This window comes from Sitophilus oryzae, unplaced genomic scaffold (genome assembly GCF_002938485.1).
Source record: "Sitophilus oryzae breed Bouriz unplaced genomic scaffold, Soryzae_2.0 scaffold_1536_pilon_pilon, whole genome shotgun sequence".
In the NCBI taxonomy this organism is placed as follows: Eukaryota; Metazoa; Arthropoda; class Insecta; order Coleoptera; family Curculionidae; genus Sitophilus; species Sitophilus oryzae.
The window spans coordinates 735,279-754,682 of NW_022146210.1; the positions used below are offsets into that span (position 1 = coordinate 735,279).

The 19,404-nt window shown below is 33.0% G+C and overlaps 1 protein-coding gene across 1 annotated transcript in view; it reads left to right on the forward strand.

Moving 5' to 3' along the window:
- LOC115878858 (stearoyl-CoA desaturase 5-like) overlaps positions 1 to 19,404 on the forward strand; it is a 65,814-nt gene that overhangs the window by 7,538 nt on the left and 38,872 nt on the right. The gene's annotated exons all lie outside the window — the stretch shown is intronic.

The following is a 19,404-nucleotide window of genomic DNA, read 5'->3' on the forward strand; positions in this document are numbered from 1 at the left end:
CTTTATCAAACACATCTTGATACTTGATTATCAGGTTTCTCAGTTTTCTACTATCTTCGGGAGATAATCCCTTAACGTTTACTAACGCCTTCACCATTTTGTCCGGAATTTTTGAAGCCGAAACTTTGGAGGTTACCGAGGAGACCGAGCAACAGTACGCTATCAGGGTTCCCTTCTTCAATAACACAGCATAATAATATAATTAGTGTTCATTACTCTCACCAGTATAGTCTTCTTCGCTCGTAGCAGGGCTTTTCCTACTGCGACCCCTCGTCCTATTTCGCTGCCATAGTTCCTTGGCTCCAACAGAATAATACTTCCATTATTCATTTTACATTCCAGGTAACCATCCAAAAATATCTCACAGCGCTCAGGGATCGAAACATCTTCTGCTACCACCACGCGAAGCGTCTCCTCACATTTTCGATGTAGAACCACTTCTTCTTCATTTATTTTCAAAATTCCCTGTTTGAAGTTGAGTTCAAAGCCTCTAGTGGTCATGAAGGCCATTCCGAGAATAAGTTCATCTTCGATATCTGCTACTAACACTGGATGTTCAAAACTGGTGCTCCCGATAACAAAATTAAGGTTTACTTCTCCATGGACAGCATCAGAACCTCCCGTAGCAATACGTAGTCGCCATTGTGTTGTTTTAACCTTCTTCGATGTTTTAAGAATATCCGGTCTGATGATAGTTTTGGTCGCACCTGTATCCAACAGCATGGTCCGGAACTCTCCATCAACAAAACCAAAAATGCTGTTGAATTTGTGTTGTAGCGAGGCGACTTGAGCAGTTTTCGTTGGGGCATGTTGGGTAAAGGTCGACGAGTGCCCCTTCATTTCGACCCTTAGTAGTTTTCCGACCACGACGAAGCCGGTTCTTCATTCTTCTTGTTACAACGGCTTCGCACGTGTCCTACCTGTCCGCAGTTCCAGCAACAAATCGGTCCCTTCTTGCCCATGTACTGGTCCATTACCTTCCGAAAAATCCCTTCCACGAATTCGTCGATGGCCCGTACTCTTCATAAAGACCGAGAACTTTGTTTTGCGGCCTCAAATTCTAGGATACGTGCTAAAGCATCCACCAACAGCGTTGGGTGGGCTAGAAGAAGTGCTAGCCTTTTCTCGTTTTCATTTAAGCCAACGGAGAACTACCATAACTCTCCATAACATTCTCGGGCATAGCAGGGTACGCAAGGCGAACGAGGCGGGCTACATCGGCTTCAAACTCCTGCAGAGACTCATTTGACTTCTGAATGCGATTTTTGAGCTGGGAATGGTAGATATGCACTAAATGAGCCTGGCCGTACCTCATTTCTAAATGTCGTACCAATTGCTGATAATCTCCCTGTTCCGATGGTGAAAGTGTCTGCAGGATGTCAGTCGCAGCTCCCCGCAGTGCGATAGTCAAGACGGTAGCTTTTTAAGCGATTGTCCAGCCGTTCGCTCTCGCAGTGGCTTCAAATAGGCAAAAATAGTTGGCCCAAGTGGTTTTTTCCGTCAAACTGTGGAGGCTTCATAACTGACTTTGAGGCATACTTATTTTCGACTAGTTTCGGGACCTCCGATGATTCATTGAATTGACATTTTGGTGAATACACCTTTGCCATTTCCTCTCTTAAGATTTCTATCTTTCTGTTAACATCGTCCTCAATCTGTGCTATTTTCTCTTGTGTATCTATTATCTTTTCTTCTAATTCCCTGCAGTTTTCTGTCAGCTTGTTAAACTTTCTTCTAAATTCAGTATTTTATGATTAAAGCTGGCCTGTATGTCTTTAGAATTTTGTGCGATCTTATCTTCTAAAATATTCATTTTGTCATTTAAAGTTTCTTGCAAATCGTGTGAAACGGTTCAACTGTCCAAAACGAAAAAAATAAATAAATGTGGCATATCATTGCACTCAGGAAACCGAGTTCTTTCAAAACCTCAAATAAAAAATGCAGGTCCGTATTTAAAAAAATTAAGTTGGAATACATACGTGCTTGTCGGGTTCGCGCAGTGCCATCTGGGAAGTTACCAGCTAGAATGTAGAATGAGTGAGAGGAGGGGTTAATCACTGCGACCTTAAAGATCTATTGTGCCTCCCTTCCTTGAGTTATAACTCATCACACTGTTTATAACTCATCATACATTTTCCTGTTGTAGGGGGGACCGGGTATTTCCCATTCTCCTCTGACAACAGATATTCTTCCTCCCAGGATCATATTAATATAACACCCATCCACGGTTATAGTTTGCCCTTCGCGCCCTTCACAGTCGAGGAGCTTGCCTCCGGCTCAGGTACCAGTGAGGTGGAGCAGAATCTGTCTTCATTTTCTTCACCTCTTTAACTTGGTCTCTCCTTAGATATACAGGGTGTCCGGAAATTAATGCAATAAAATTTCGTCATAGATTCTTGAAAAAAATAGGTGACCCGTATTTTTTATTTTTGGCCAGTGGCCCCCCTTTTCGGATTTACAACCCCCTGAATTTCGCCCCTAAAAAGATCCCTTTTTTTAATATCTCAGGGCCCTGTTGAACGAAAATCACTAAATTTGGCACATGTTGTTTTACCATAAAATGACATTTTTTATGCTATTAACTTTCTTTTATTTTCATCAGTGGCGATTTCCACCAACCAATCCGCCGATTCTTGAGAAACACAATCTATAAGGATCATGCCCACCCGAAAGTGTATCACCCATAGACTTAAAATAAAATATAGACTGAGCATCTCATTCATAAATAGCTGGAACATGCGGTCAGACAATGTCTTGTTATTGTTTTAGGTCATAACGAGTGCGACACGAGCGATACATAGGTTGTCTCTGTCGTAACGGTCGTTCCCTGACGACTCTGACGAGAAACGCAACACTGTCTTTCGTTTCTCAAGTACACCTGAACTCTCCTATCATAGCCGGGTAACTTTTTTATTTTAATGAAGCTATAATTAAATTAAAAATATATCGTATTTAAACTTTTTTATATTTTATTAAGATTTAGGAGAGGTTTTTTAAATAAAAGTTTAGAAAAAACGTATTAGAGTCCAAAAAGGATAAAAATAATAAAATACATGTTATAGAAGAAATTTTATAATCGAAATTACGTAACTTTTGAAATTAATAATAAATTAATAATTTTAGTCAAACATTTACAACCCCTAATATTAATCAAAACAGGATCTATTCTACAGATATAATAGAATCGGCGACAGGAAGAGAAAAAAAAATATGATTCTTATAATTTTTTTTTCTGGTTAAGTGATATCTTATTATGTAAATTAGAGAAAACATAAATATGTTCCATTAAAGCAAGGAAGGTGATAGGATGTGGATAAAATGAAAACTACATTTATTTAACTCAGTACTGTCTTTAATATACCGGGTGAGTTCCAAAATGGCTCATAAAAAAAACAAGATTTAGTATGTTAGTATATGACATAAATTAGGGTTGATTGACGCATTCAATTGTTTTTGGTCACTTCCTGTTTCACCGGAAATGACTATAACTTTTAATTTTTAAATACACCCTCGTTATATTTCTACTTTATTCGATAGAAAATGATACTCTGAATAGAATGACATATCATATGTCAACTTTTGACATTTTCGCATATGGTTTAATTGTAATTGTAACACGCGGTTCATAACGACAATTTGACTCGAAATACCAAGTGTGTGGTATCAATATATTCTTAAAAAATGCTTTTTCCAAATATGCTAATGAGTCATCCTTGTTCCATTCGAAAAAATTGACATATGATTAAAAATACGATTTGTACATCTTTTGGGTCAAAATCACGAAGGTGCGAAATTCGCTTCGCCACAGTATAATTTGCAAAAATCGCATAGTTATTGAATAACTAAATTTTGATAAAAATTTAATTTATTCGTTTTATCTGCACATTATTTAATATACTTTAAATGTAAATAATATTTAAAGTTATTTCAAGTTATGTACATAAAAAGTCATTTCGAGAACGCATCCTAAAGTAACGATCCCTAGAAACAAGTACTAAGAACGCCTATAAATTAAACAATATTACACATATTCGTAACTTATGATCGAATAGTTTTATCTAATATTAACATTTTGCAATAAAAATACAAACATCATTTTTTTTTTCAATATATAGAAGGAAAAATATTTTGTCCGGAAGTAATTGCATCATTTCAGTGAACGCAGTTTTAACTAGCCAAAAATAATATATTAAGAACGCTGGGGGTTGGCGCTAGTGTGCAGTCTTTGTATATGGCGATAATCAAGGCGGCTGTCGCGTGTGTTTATAGTGAATATTAATAAAAATTAGTGGTAAGTATCTTCTTATTTATTATTTATTGAGTGTACATCAATAGTTCATCATCCCGGGAATGCCTGTATTAGTTTGCAATATCAGAAAAATTACTATTTCAATGAAGTATAGCAAAAGTAACCTCAAATATTTTATGATAACTGTCTCAGATGGCGTATATGATGGCTGCCGTTAATAGAAAACGCATTTTTATTTGAAAACGTCATTTCGTGAACGATCATTTTGGGAACGTTCCCGGGCATGATGATGCGTTCCCGACATGATTATGACTTTCCCGGAATGACAGATTCGTTCAATTCGGAACAATACTGTAATGAAATTACTTGAAAATAATATTTTACATTAATGATTTTTTTGTAGCAATATGGAGTCGGACAAGACCGAAATAATGAAAAAAAACTCAAAAAAACAACTGAAAAAAAATAGTGCAGCCTACTTGCGGCAAAGAGAACAGGCTAACGCTCGAAAAAGAAAGTTTTTAGATAAGATGACAGATGAACAGCGAGAGATTAAGAGGGCTAAAGACAGAGCATACTATCAAAAGAAAAAAGCAGAAAAGAAAGTGAAGAATATTGCTGAAATGACAGAGCGGGAGAAACGAAAGCAAAGAAAAGAATGGAAAAAAGCTTCGAAAAATACAGGGAAAAGAAAAAGCTTTAACAAACATAATAAACAATACACCGCCACACTCAGATGATGATTTGGGAGCCACTTCTTCAATAAGAAAACAAGTAGGAAGAAAAATAGTTCGAAAAGATAGAGCCAAAGCATATCGTAAAATTAAAAAGCAAAAAGAAACTATTGTCCAAATGAAACGTAAAATTGAGTCTTTAAAGAGAAAACTAAAAAGAAAACAGGCAAAACTAAAACCTATATCTTTAACACCCAACAGCAAAGTAGATGCCCTAATAAAAGATATTGATGTGCCTCCTGAAGTACGCAAAAATCTTTTATTTTGTGAAGCATTAACTACACAATTACAAGACAAGTCAGATACATTACAAAAAATTCCAAAGAAAGGGAAGTCTTCCAAAAGTGTGTCAGTGGCAAAATACTGAGAAAGTACAAATTACTCCACATGGCTAAGACTTTTTACCGAAGGAGAAGAATAATTCATTGATTTTGGAATCTGATACCAAAGTACGCGAAATCATTTTAAAGCCAGAAGTACGCCGAAAGATTATAGACTTCTTTGAAAGAGATGACGTTAGTAGGATGAGCCCAGGTAAAAAGATTTCGTTATAAAAGGTGGTGTTAAGAAACAAAAACGTATCCTTTTATACACGGTTAAAGCACTGACATCGAAATTCATTACAGAGACGGGGGTTAATTTATCTTATGCGACATTACTTAGAGCAATGCCGTTTTGGGTAGTAGCCCCAAAGTTCAAGGACCGCGAAACTTGTTTGTGTATCAAACATGAAAACTTTGAATTAAAAATTAATAAATTAAAAAGTCTACAACTGCTTAATCATGGTAGAATAGAAAAGATTCTGGAGGAGTACAGTTGCGACGTAACTTCGTACGACTGCATGAACGGTTTGTGTGACAAATGTAAAACTCAGTCGTTGGAGCCGTGTAATAATATAGATTCTGTGACATATTTTCAATGGAAGACTGTAAGAGAAGATAAAATTGTAAAAGGTGAAAACAAGATATTTAAAATCACAAAAAGCTAGCAATTTCGAGCACAGTCAAAGATTTAAAATTGGCCTTTGTTGAAGAGATTCCACTAATGAAAAAACACATCTATGGCATTTACAGTTATAACAAAATGAAAAAAGAGTTGAAAGAAAATTTGACTGAAACAGAGATATTGGTACAGATAGATTTCTCAGAGAATTACACAACTAAGTATGCGAATGAAATTCAGTCCACACATTTTGCCAAACATCAATTATCTATTCATACAGGCGTATATTATTTTCGTAATGTGGATAGAACTTTGACATCAAGATCTTTTGCTACAGTAAGTGAAAATTTAGACCATAAAGCCTATGCAGTTTGGGCACATATGAAACCGATACTCACATTAATTTTAGAAAATAAAAACATTAACACTCTTCACATATATTCTGACGGACCTACATCACAATATCGTAACCGTACCAACATAAACCTCTGGCTACAAACCCTGATCAATGACTACAAACAAATAGCAAAAGCATCTTGGACATTCAGTGAACCTGGACATGGCAAAGGACCCATGGATGGTGTAGGTGGCTATCTTAAGAGAACTGCAGATAGTCATGTATTAATGGGAAAAGATATTAAAACGGCCTCAGACTTTGCTGATTTGTTCACAGATTCTGCTATCCAATTAAAAGTGATTTCTGATGACGATATAACTAACATAAAAAACTTAGTCCCGAAAACTTTAGATTCCATACCAGGTATTATGAATATTACAAAAATTATCTGGCAAAAAGGAACAGAAGTTATTGTACAAGTGTATCGACATGACCGTTTTCTCAAGGAGTTAAAACTATCCATGGTTTCTAATAATTTAAATGCGACCTCAGTTCAAACCAAGACCGCTTGTATATCTTCGATATTATCTTCTGAACTTATAGAAGATCCCATAGATGTAGATGATTTAGGAGACCTTTTGAAAGTCAAGAAGAGATATAACATTTATAAATCTATTTATGATTCATCTTCATCCGATGAAGACGATTTATTGACTATTTCAGCTCGTCAGCAGACTGAAAGAGATGCATACAACAATGTTCAAGCTGGTACATCTTACGGGCAAGAAAATTTACATCCAAATTTAATATTATCTGGGACATTTCTATTAATTAAAGTACCTACGCAAAATAAGAAACTTATTTACAGATATGTTGCCACTTGTCAGACAGGTGTTGATAATGATGATGGGGAAATCCTAGTAACTTTCTTGAGATCTGTGCGTAACAGTAGCAGAAAGTTTAAACTACGAAAAAATGATGTATCTTATATTACCTTTGACCAAATAATAACTATTATTCCAAAGCCACGAATGAAGGTAGAGCATAACCAAGAGTATTATTACTTCGATAAGGATGTTGATATTTTTGAAAAATTCTAATGTTTTTGTTACTACAAATACAATTTGTTACTAGAAATACCAATAATATCAAAAATAAATAACTAAATAAGTTACATTGTTGATTCATTATTTCAAATATCCCTTTATTACACTTCCATGCATCGATTTATCATATTTGCTTTCATTGTAACATTCAGGAAATAGCTACGTCATTCCGAGAACACGTGATCATTTTCGGGAACACTACTAAATTAAGGAAAACTTAGATCATTTTAAATATATTCCTAATAAAAGATTATAATTCATTAATAAAACTTAATTCTGTGTATGTAAAGTAAATTTTATTAAGGAATTCCATTTGGTATTTTAACAAAACTAAAATTGTATACTTAAAAATAGTAACTTATCTCAAATGTAGACTTATTTTTCTTCTTGCCGTTTTACTATTACTATATTACACGTTTTGTTTAATTTGATTTTAATAAACTTTTAGGTGTGTCACTGTATAATGAAAATAAAAACCATTTATATTTTTTTTGACATTTCATGAATTTTATAAAAACGTTCACGAAATGACTGATTCTCCTATTCACTCTCCTTAAAAACCATATTTCAAAAAAAGTATATTATTCTGTGCTTGCACTATTGCAGTAACAATTCTACAGAAGTTTATCGACAATTTCAGCTAATTTACATAATTCTAGTTTATGACATTTTTTATTACAAAATCAAATTTGAAATTTTCCACCTTGGTGATTTTGACCCTTTTAACCGGCCTAGACAAGACACGAAACCCAGGCTCCTTCCAAGGCTCCTTGATTAAAACTTAGTGTTTTTAACAACACCATGGCACCCTGGATTGAAATTTAAAATACGATTTGTTTTTAAGCGACAATGTCAAAAGTTGACATATGATATGTCATTCTATTCAGAGTGTCATTTTTTATCGAATAAAGTAGCAATATACCGAAAGTCCCTTTAAAAATCAAAAAATATAATCATTTCCGGTGAAACAGGAAGAGACCAAAAACAATTGAATACGTCAATCAATCCTAATTTATGTCATATACCTACTAACATACAAATCTGTTTTTTTTTATCTGAAAAAATAAAAAGTTATAGGGGTTAGCCACTTTTGAGACGAACCCGGTATATTAAAAAATATTGTTTCATAATGTAATATCATTTTAAAATTCTTGTATGTTATTTTAGATTCTGGAGATGATTTTAGAATAAACCGGAATATATTTTTAATAAAAACATTATTAATTATTAACAGGGTTATAATTATGATTTTGTGACAAAAACCTTTATATAAATGATTATGTAAGAGAAAAAATTCAGATTTTACATTTTAATAAAATATTATCTAAATAAGCGCCTTTCTACAACAACGCCACTGACTCCCAATAGGTAAATTGAGAGTTGCCTACCGGTCGAAAGTTGTTTCAAGACTTAAATGGATTATTTAAGTCAAATTTCTTGCAAATTTGGCACTGGCCAACCATATTTTATAGTTCTTGAACAGAAAAAGTAAATAAAATAAACACTTAAGGACTACAAGCTAAGAAAATGCGTTAATACAGCCGGGGACATAGCGGCAACAAAGCTTTACCGCACACGTGCGACCCGTACTACAAGGTAATAAAAGAATGAATAGGCGAACTCGCTTCTAATCGGTGTTTCCATATTGTAAAGAACTTATCCTTTTTAAATAGAATCCGACTTATAATTTAGTAGTATAAGGACTATTTAATACATCTATGGAATATTAAAACCTACTTTATTAAAATGCTGTATTAATATCTGAATATATGTGTATAACAAGAAAAAAATATTGATAATATTAAAGACGTGACAACATAGGCTGGATGAGGAAGGCTCGGTCGACTGTACCAAGAAGTAAATATGTGTACAAAAAAGATTGTTTGGCCGCGTTTAGATGTAAATAGTGTAGTCTATATTTTATTTTAAGTCTATGGTATCACCGCAAAACGCAGCTGACCCATATTTTGTAGATCGTTGTGTTACGATCCGGTCGCCACTACTTCGTCCAGTATCGCCTCGTATCTGGGTAATTCTTTGGCAGCACCGCAATTTTAACTTTTCCAGCAATAGCAGCAAAGCTGGTGATACCTCCCGGTGTTGGACGGCTTTCCATCCTGGCTTTTTTCTCTCCTTGCCGGAGCAGAGGTGAGAGGTTCTCGCTCCCTCTCTTGCCTTTAGGTGAAGATGCGCCAGGCCCATAACGATTAATTGAGTCTAGAGGGAGGCTCCTGACCCTTGCTGGAGGAGCGTGTCTGCCAATTGTGCAGGACGATCTCGAGCAAGTGTCACTCACCTCTCCTGTAGTTCCCTTTGGCTTTGGCCCCTTGGAAGTTTCATTGTTAATTATTCCCAGTGTCGTTAAGGGGTTTCCCCACAGCTTTTCACCGGTGGTGTTTTTAATAATTAAGTTACCAGGTGAGAAAGGTAACTAAAAATAAGAGTTCTTCTTAAGATGCGATTTCCTAGCGACGTCTGGCATCCGCGTCTCGCCGCACTGGTTCGTTTTTTGAACGTACGTGATTAAACCTGTATATCAATGAAAAGTAATGTATCGCTTTATAGGAAAAGAAACCAGTGCGCGGCGGGCATTATAATAAAGTGCTTCAATGGGCCACAAAATTACATTCGCAGCAAAATCGCAACTCTTAAAAATGCAAACTCGCAGATAGAAGGTTATCACGGTCCTAGTTTACAATATAACAATCGCACCAAAATCGCAACTCGGAACAAAATTGCAATTCGTAATTTTTAGTAAAATTGGTTTCCTAAATTGAAACTCTCAAATAGAAGAAATCGCAGTTTCCTATGAGAGCCAATCGCAGGTTGAGATTCTGACTTTAAAATCGTTGCAATTGAATCGCAGTTTGCGATTTGTTGCTCATCTTTAGTACCATACGATGAAAAAAAAAACGGCGTCAAAGACGGCTGGGGAATGACAATCGACCAAGACGACATTTACCTGGGTCATTTACCTGGCCCTTACTCTTTTTTTTAGTGCCGCTTAGTTGGTTTGTAGTTGGCCTTAAGAAGGTTGAATACTGGACTGATAATATGAATGGATGCTTATTTTTGCCTTTCATAACTGAACTATTTAAAATACATTTTTCAATTTTAGATTTATGTTAATTAATTATAATTGTGATAGGGATAATTTTATTGTTACCGCATTAGGGTCATGGTCAGAATACTTTATTGTTGAATATGCTATAAGTATTTTAAAATTCTATTTCTCCTATTGTAATGTTTTACATAACTTTATATTTAATTAATTATTCACTAATTTACAAATAGGTAAATTTCAATAAGGTCCTTGCACGTGTCGGGTATAATTTAAATATTTATGATTTCTAATACATTGTTGCCTAAAACACATAGACTTAAAATAAAATATAGACTGAGCATCTCATTCATAAATAGCTGGAACATGCGGTCAGACAATGTCTTGTTATTGTTGTGTTATTGTTTTAGGTTATAACGAGTGCGACACGAGCGATACATAGGTTGTCTCTGTCGTAACGGTCGTTCCCTGACGACTGACGAGAAACACAACACTGTCTTTCGTTTCTCAAGTACACCTGAACTCTCCGTATCATAGCCGGGTAATTTTTTTATTTTAATGAAGCTATAATTAAATTAAAAATATATCGTATTTAAACTTTTTTATATTTTATTAAGATTTAGGATAGGTTTTTTAAATAAAAGTTTAGAAAAAACAATTTAGAGTCCAAAAAGGATAAAAATAATAAAATACACGTTATAGAAGAAATTTTATAATCGAAATTAGGTAATTTTTGAAATTAATAATAAATTATTAATTTTAGTCAAACATTTACAACCCCTAATATTAATCAAAACAGGATCTATTCCACAGATATAATAGAATCGGCGACAGGGAGAGAAAAAAAATTTTGATTGTTGTAATTTTTTTTCTGGTTAAGTGATGTCTTATTATGTAAATTAGAGAAAACATAAATCTGTTCCATTAAAGCAAGGAAGGTGATAGAAAGTGGATAAAATGAAAACTACATTTATTTAACTCGGTACTGTCTCTATTATACCGGGTGCGTCTCAAAAGTGGCTCATCCCCATAATTTTTTTATATTTTCAAATAAAAAAACAAGATTTAGTATGTTAGTATATGAAATAAATTAGGATTGATTGACGCATTCAATTGTTTTTGGTCACTTCCTGTTTCACCGGAAATGACTGCACCTTTTGATTTTTAAACGGTACCTTCTGTATATTTCTACTTCATTCAATAGAAAATGACACTCTGAATAGAATGACATATCATATGTCAACTTGACATCATCGCATATGGTTTATTTGAAATTGTAACATGCGGTTCATAACGACAATTTGACTCGAAATACCAAGTGTGTGGTATCAATATATTCATAAAAAATGCTTTTTCCAAATATGCTAATGAGTCACCCTTGTTCCATTTGAAAAAATTGACATATGTATGATTAAAAATACGATTTGTACATCTTTTAACCGGCCTAGACAAGACACGAAACCTATTAGACGATCAAAACTATTTTTCCAAGGCTCCTTGATTAAAACTTAATGGATTGAAAAAACTGGATTGAAATTTAAAATAGGATATGTTTTTAAGCGACAATGTCAAAAGTTGACATATGATATGTCATTCTATTCAGAGTGTCATTTTTTATCGAATAAAGTAGCAATATACCGAGGGTGCCTTTAAAAATCAAAAGATGTAATCATTTCGGTGAAACAGGAAGAGACCAAAAACAATTGAATACGTCAATAAGTCCTAATTTATGTCATAGTAACTAACATACAAATCTGTTTTTTTATCTGAAAAAATAAAAAAAGTTATAGGGTTGAGCCACTTTTGAGACGACACGGTATATTAAAAACTATTGTTTCATAATGTAATATCATTTTAAAATTCTTGTATGTTATTTTAGATTCTGAAGATAATTTTAGAATAAACCGGAATATATTTTTAATAAAAACATTATTATTATTATTAACAGGGTTATAATTATGATTTTGTTACAATGTAAGTAAGTAAATAATGTAATGTAAAAGAAAAAATTCAGATTTTACATTTTACTAAAATATTATCTAAATAAGCGCCTTTCTACAACAACGCCACTGACTGCCAATGGGTAAATTGAGAGTTGCCTACCGGTCAAAAGTCGTTTCAAGACTTAAATGGATTATTTAAGTCAAATTTCTTGCAAATTTGGCCCTGGCGAACCATATTTTATAGTTTTTGAACAGAAAAAGTCAATAAAATAAACACTTAAGGACTACAAGCTAAGAAAATGCGTTAATACAGCCGGGGAGATAGCGGCAACAAAGCTTTACCGCACACGTGCGACACGTACTACAAGGTAATAAATGAATGAATAGGCTCCCTCGCCTCTAATCGGTGTTGTCATATTGTAAAGAACTTATCCTTATTAAACAGTATCCTAAACAGTATCCGACTTATAATTTAGTAGTATAAGGACTATTTAATACATCTATGGAATATTAAAACCTACTTTATTAAACTGTAGTATTAATATCTCAATATATGTGTATAACAAGAAAAAAAAAATGATAATATTAAAGACGTGACAACATAGGCTGGATGAGGAAGGCTCGGTCGACTGTACCCAGAAGTAAACATGTGTACAAAAAAGGTTGTTTGTCCGCGTTGAGATGTAAATAGTGTAGTCTATATTTTATTTTAAGTCTATGCTAAAACATATATATGTAAAATCAGTTTGTACAAGTTCCATCTGGGAAGTACTTAAATTAATGATTGAAATTCATTGAAATTCGCTTGGCGCGAAAACGAGGCGTGACGTCAAAGATCTTAAAATTTTCGGCTCACAGCGAACGCTTTCCATTTAAATTTTAATAAGCTCTTCCCAATGACATTTGACATCTAAATAATTTCTAATTTATTTACATGTTTTCCAAATTTATTTAGATATCACTGGGTGTTTCAGTTTGTTAGAATTAGACAGAACCGGATTATAGTAAAGCACAGACAATCTACGGAAAGTAGATTCGACGATGATCGCCTATTATTTTTCGCAGAATGTTTTGTTTACTTCTGCCAAAATTTGAAGAGCAAAAGTAAATAGGTAGGTACACGTTTTATGTTTACAACTTGTCAACTTGTACTATATGTGTTTGATTGATTTTATAAAGTTATACTTCGTCACTGAAGAAGCATTTTTAATCATAAAATTGGAGTGGCGTTCGGCGCCGGCGCACAGTGGGGCCGATTGCCATTTTTGCGGCCAGAACCTTATAAAACAGAAGTTGCTTTTTCAAAAAGTTTTGATGACCATAGAATACAGAAAAGACCGAAATATTATATTATGCACAGAAAAAAATTTTGGATGCAGATCTGTAACCAGTGAAGGGCAGTCATGTCGAAGGTTTAGTTCTACCGTGTATAATAATTGCAATTTGTAGGGCCCGAATAATAAGTAAAATTTCTTGGTTAATTTTTAAATACAATTAATTTTTTGCATTTTTTATAAAAGTACAATACTACTTGACTATTTCTAGCTATATTTTGAAAAAAAAAAACTTTTTCACTGATGCATACTAAATTAATTAATAAATTGGTATAATATAAAAAATAAAATATGCTATTTAACCTTGAGTTTTGTTGAGTGCCCAAAGTTGCCCAATTATTGGCTGATGTTTTTTGAAAGATTGGACATTACCCTTCATGTATTTGTTACCATCACAACTCTAAAAAAAATATTTTTAAATGTAAGTATGTCCCTGGTACTTTGAGTAATAGATACTATAGGTCTTTATGATTTATTTAGATTAAGTTCGTGTGATTTTAATAAAATTTGATACTCATGAATCGCCTGTAATCAAGCACATAGTTAGGAGGTCCAAGAGTCCTAGACCCTTCAGTCCCACCCCACCTCAAATCTACAAATTTTGTGGGTTTTAACTGAATGAATGCTTAGATCGAGGCTTAGATAATATACAATGTCCCCACTCCTTTTTTATCTTTTTAATGGAACAACATGGAGATTTGAAGTAAGGGTTTTAAAAATATTACGTTTTAGTCTAAATATGACAGTTTAAAATTTCAAGATGGCGGCTTAACTTATTAAAATATCCGCACGTAAATTCAAACTATGATATGTACTAAAATAATGAACCGATTTTAAAAATGTAAGCATTTAAACAAATTATTTTTAAACACATTACATTACGCTAAATTTAAAACCTTTTATTTGCTCCAAAAACTACACTGCTACAAAAAAAATTCCGGCACCCAAAACCACCCTTCCCCCGAAATGGTTATTAAAACTTTTGGAACCATCTCATCATCCGAAATTAATTTTTAGATGCTTGCCTGTAATAGGTACTCGAAAAATCTAGTCCATACTTCCTTGATTACGTGCCGACTACTCATTTTGAGACATACGAGACCACGATTGAAAATAATTATTTTTTTACTTCTTCAAAACCGAGTTCAAAACTAGAATCCGGAAACAATATTTATTTTTTTATCAGAGTGCCCAAAGTTGCCCAATTATTGGCTGATGTTTTTTGAAAGATTGGACATTACACTTCATGTATTTGTTACCATCACAACTCTAAAAAAAATATTTTTAAATGTAAGTATGTCCCTGGTACTTTGAGTAATAGATACTATAGGTCTTTATGATTTATTTAGATTAAGTTCGTGTGATTTTAATTAAATTTGATACTCATGAATCGCCTGTAATCAAGCACATAGTTAGGAGGTCCAAGAGTCCTAGACCCTTCAGTCCCACCCCACCTCAAATCTACAAATTTTTGTGGGTTTTAACTGAATGAATGCTTAGATCGAGGCTTAGATAATATACAATATCCCCAACTCTTTTTATATCTTTTTAATGGAACAACATGGAGATTTGAAGTAAGGGTTTTTAAAAATATTACGTTTTAGTCTAAATATGACAGTTTAAAATTTCAAGATGGCGGCTTAACTTATTAAAATATCCGCACGTAAATTCAAACTATGATATGTACTAAAATAATGAACCGATTTTAAAAATGTAAGCATTTAAACAAATTATTTTTAAACACATTACATTACGCTAAATTTAAAACCTTTTATTTGCTCCAAAAACTACACTGCTACAAAAAAAAATCCGGCACCCAAAACCACCCTTCCCCCGAAATGGTTATTAAAACTTTTGGAACCATCTCATCATCCGAAATTAATTTTTAGATGCTTGCCTGTAATAGGTACTCGAAAAATCTAGTCCATACTTTCTTGATTACGTGCCGACTACTCATTTTGAGACATGCGAGACCACGATTGAAAATAATTATTTTTTTACTTCTTCAAAACCGAGTTCAAAACTAGAATCCAGAAACAATATTTATTTTTTTATCAAAGTTGTTGGTTACATACGGATAAAAAAATATATCAAACAGACCGATAAACAGACAGACAGGCACACAGACATGCCACAAGACAACAATATTCGAAATGGCTTGCAAGGCAAAAGTGTAAAAGTTTTGTCATCCGGGTATTTTTTCTCACATTATATTGATGAGCTAATATGCTGGGTATATACGTACGTGAATTATAATATAATTAACTAAAATTTTGAAGATTGACTACCTAGAAATTAAATTAAGCAAAAACTGTTAAATTCTATATATTTTTGGTTGATTCATATATCTTTGAAGGTTTTGGCCAACGATTCTTCAATCGGCCCCACCGTGCGGCGGTTTCTACTCTTTCTTCAGATTTCATGTTCATTGTTTTTTTAAACTAACAAAATAGATTCGTCTAAAATTCTTTTAAACTCTAACAGATATTACGTATGAAAACGTCAAATCAAAAAGGTTCATCATAATTCTAAACAAAGTGCAACCCTTTATTTAAATGGAATGCGGTCGCTGCGAGCCAAAAATTTTAAGAACTTTGACGTCACGCCTCGTTTTCGCGCCAAGCGAATTTCAATGAATTTCAATCATTAATGTAAGTACTTTCCAGATGGAAATTGTACAAACTGATTTTACAGTACGTCTGTTCGTTCTGTAGCTACGGGGTATCCGTGAGAGGGGAAACGATATTCTCTCGATGTTTTTTGTAAAAAATTAGACGACGCGTCCCATCAATAAAAATTCGACAAATTTGCAAATAGCCAATAAAATGAGTGGACGGAGCGATTTACGATGTTACGTACTCGTCAAGTCGGCGTATAAAATATATTGCTGTTTATTTAAATGTTTTTTTGTCCGCATTCCTTTCATAGACATAGATCCAGCAGACGTGCTGTACATATACAGGGTGATTTTTAACCTATACGCATAAACTTGGGAAATTATTGCTGATGCCAAATAATGACTAATAATGAAGAAAAATGTTCGTATATCCCATAACACTGTATGATCTCTATACAACTTAATTAGTTCACAAGTCTGCTCTTGGCTCTACTCCATTAACAATATCTATACGAACATAGAGAAAGTACCTAATAAAAAGTTTTATTTTTAAGTTCAAGCTTTTTACTATCTTTCTCTATGTATAAGAACGATAGGATCGAAAAAAATGGCGTCAGCGATGGCTATGAAATGAAGATCGCTGTCATTTTATACAGGGTTGTTCACCACATACGACACGGAGTATTGTAGCTAAACGATGAGATTTTTACAAATTGTAAGTTTTGGGTTCGATGAAGGTATAATACAATTTGATAGACAATTAAATAGTGCATCTGATTCTCCTATAATATACAGGGCATTCCATTTAAATTAAAGAAGTTATTGCCGTTTGAAGCTAATAATTATTTAAAATAAATTTTTAGACACTCTGTATAAGGTAGTATTATTTTTATTATTGCAACACAATAACTGATCAATAAATAAACTTCATTAAAGATTTAGTATTAAAAACATTGATACCCTTGGAGAAATGAAGCTTTAAAATTTTTACTGCAATTTCACAAAATTGAAAATATTTCAAAAACGGTAAGGTTTAAGTATAATAAACCTTAATCAAATTTACCTTTATTTTAATCGTAAAAACTAAAAATGTAATAATATACAGGGTGTTCCATTTAAAAATAAAACTTTTTTAAATACAACTTTGATATTTTTTATTTATTTGGGACACTCTGTATCTTGTAAAAATATTTTTAAATTGTAGCTCTAATAGTCCTTCAACGAACCCCAAACTTACACTTTGTAAAAATCTCATCGTTTAGCTACAATACTCCGTGTCGTATGTGGTGAAGAACCCTGTATAAAAAATTATATTAGGAATGTCATTGATCGTCATGTCCAAGCCAACTGGACAGGAGGCCGACTGGACGCAGTTTTTTTTTCGATCATACGGTATTATTAACAGTAAATAAAAAAAAAACAATATCAGCTCACCATACTAAGATTCTGTCGCGCACGTCCCTGAAAGAGAAATTTAGCAAGTCTGGACGCATTGTTTCATGTTACAATAGCAATGTTGAGCAACATCTTTTGAATACATGAATGAACATCTTTTTTTAAATAGCACCTTCGGTATTTTTTTACTTTATTCGATAGAAAATGACACTCTGAATAGAACGACATATCCCATTTCAACTTTTGACATTTTCGAATATTGTGTATCTGAAATTGTAACATGCGGTTCATAACAAAAATTAGACTTGAAACACCAAGTGTGTGGTATCAAATTATTCGCAAAAAATGCTTTTTCAAAATATAATAACGAGCCACCCTCGTTCCATTTGGAAAAATTGAGATATTATCATAGTATAAGGAAACTAGTAGATTTATTCCTTGTCAAATCCTTTGTTCTTTTTCTGCCACTTTATATGACCTTGTTCTCGCCTCCCGTGACCACTGACGTAGCTGTATAGTTGTGGTCTATTAACTAGGCACAGTATAGTCGTGGCAATCGCCGTAGTTTCACAGATATGTATTTAGAAAAATATGAGTTCCCAATAAAATAAAATAAATTGATCACCGAGTAAAAACTTGCTTGAAAACAGAATGTTTTCACATTTCGTGTAGGTAACAATTCTTCTGTATCTGAAAATCTTCTGATGGGAAGAAATGCGGAAAATATATATAATGACATTTATATTATTATCTATTTCAGAGATTTTCTACAATTTTTTTTTTATTTAAAACAAGTTTAATTTTCTGTAGATAACTGGATTCTATTTAAAGCACACTGCGGTGTTGCCATTCTATTTCTTATTTACTAAAACTTTGGTTAAAAACATTATATATGAAAAGTGGCAAAAAACTAGAGTGAATATAACTTTATTAATACTTAGCTATGTTTTCTTAAACATGACAAGGACACCAGAATACATTCGTGTAGAAAAATTTACTTTATCGTTTACAGGGTATTTTTTATGGCGTCACCAAAATCGTAATATTTAAAATGTTGTATCTCATTTTTTTTAAATGCAACACCCAGTATATTATTTTTCTTTCAGATGTAGAATTAAAAAGTGAACATTTTTTGTATTTAAAGTGTTCTTAAATTTTTAGGCGTTTTGTAAATATTTTATGTATTTCATTACATATGGGATTTTCAACGATAAAATATCAGACAAAGATCATATTAGGTGGGTTTGATAAAAATTTACTGTTGAAAGAGTATGTAATATAATACTGCGAATATCTGCGAAACCGTTAAAAATTTAGAGAAACACTTTAAATAAAAAAATGTTCACTTTTTAATTCTGCATCTGACCGAAAAATAATATACAGAATGTTGCATTTAAAAAAAATGAGATATACCATTTTAAATATTCCGATTTTGATGACGCCATCGCCATAAAAAATACCCTATATAGAATAATGTATATAGAATGATGTAAAATAATTAAAAAAAAATAAAATTAACTTTACCATAACTTTTTTGTGACACCCTGTATACAGGGTTGTTCACCACATACGACACGGAGTATTGTAGCTAAACGATGAGATTTTTACAAATTATATGTCTTGGGTTCGATGAAGGACTATTAGAGGTACAATTTAAAAATAATTTTACAAGATACAGAGTGTCCC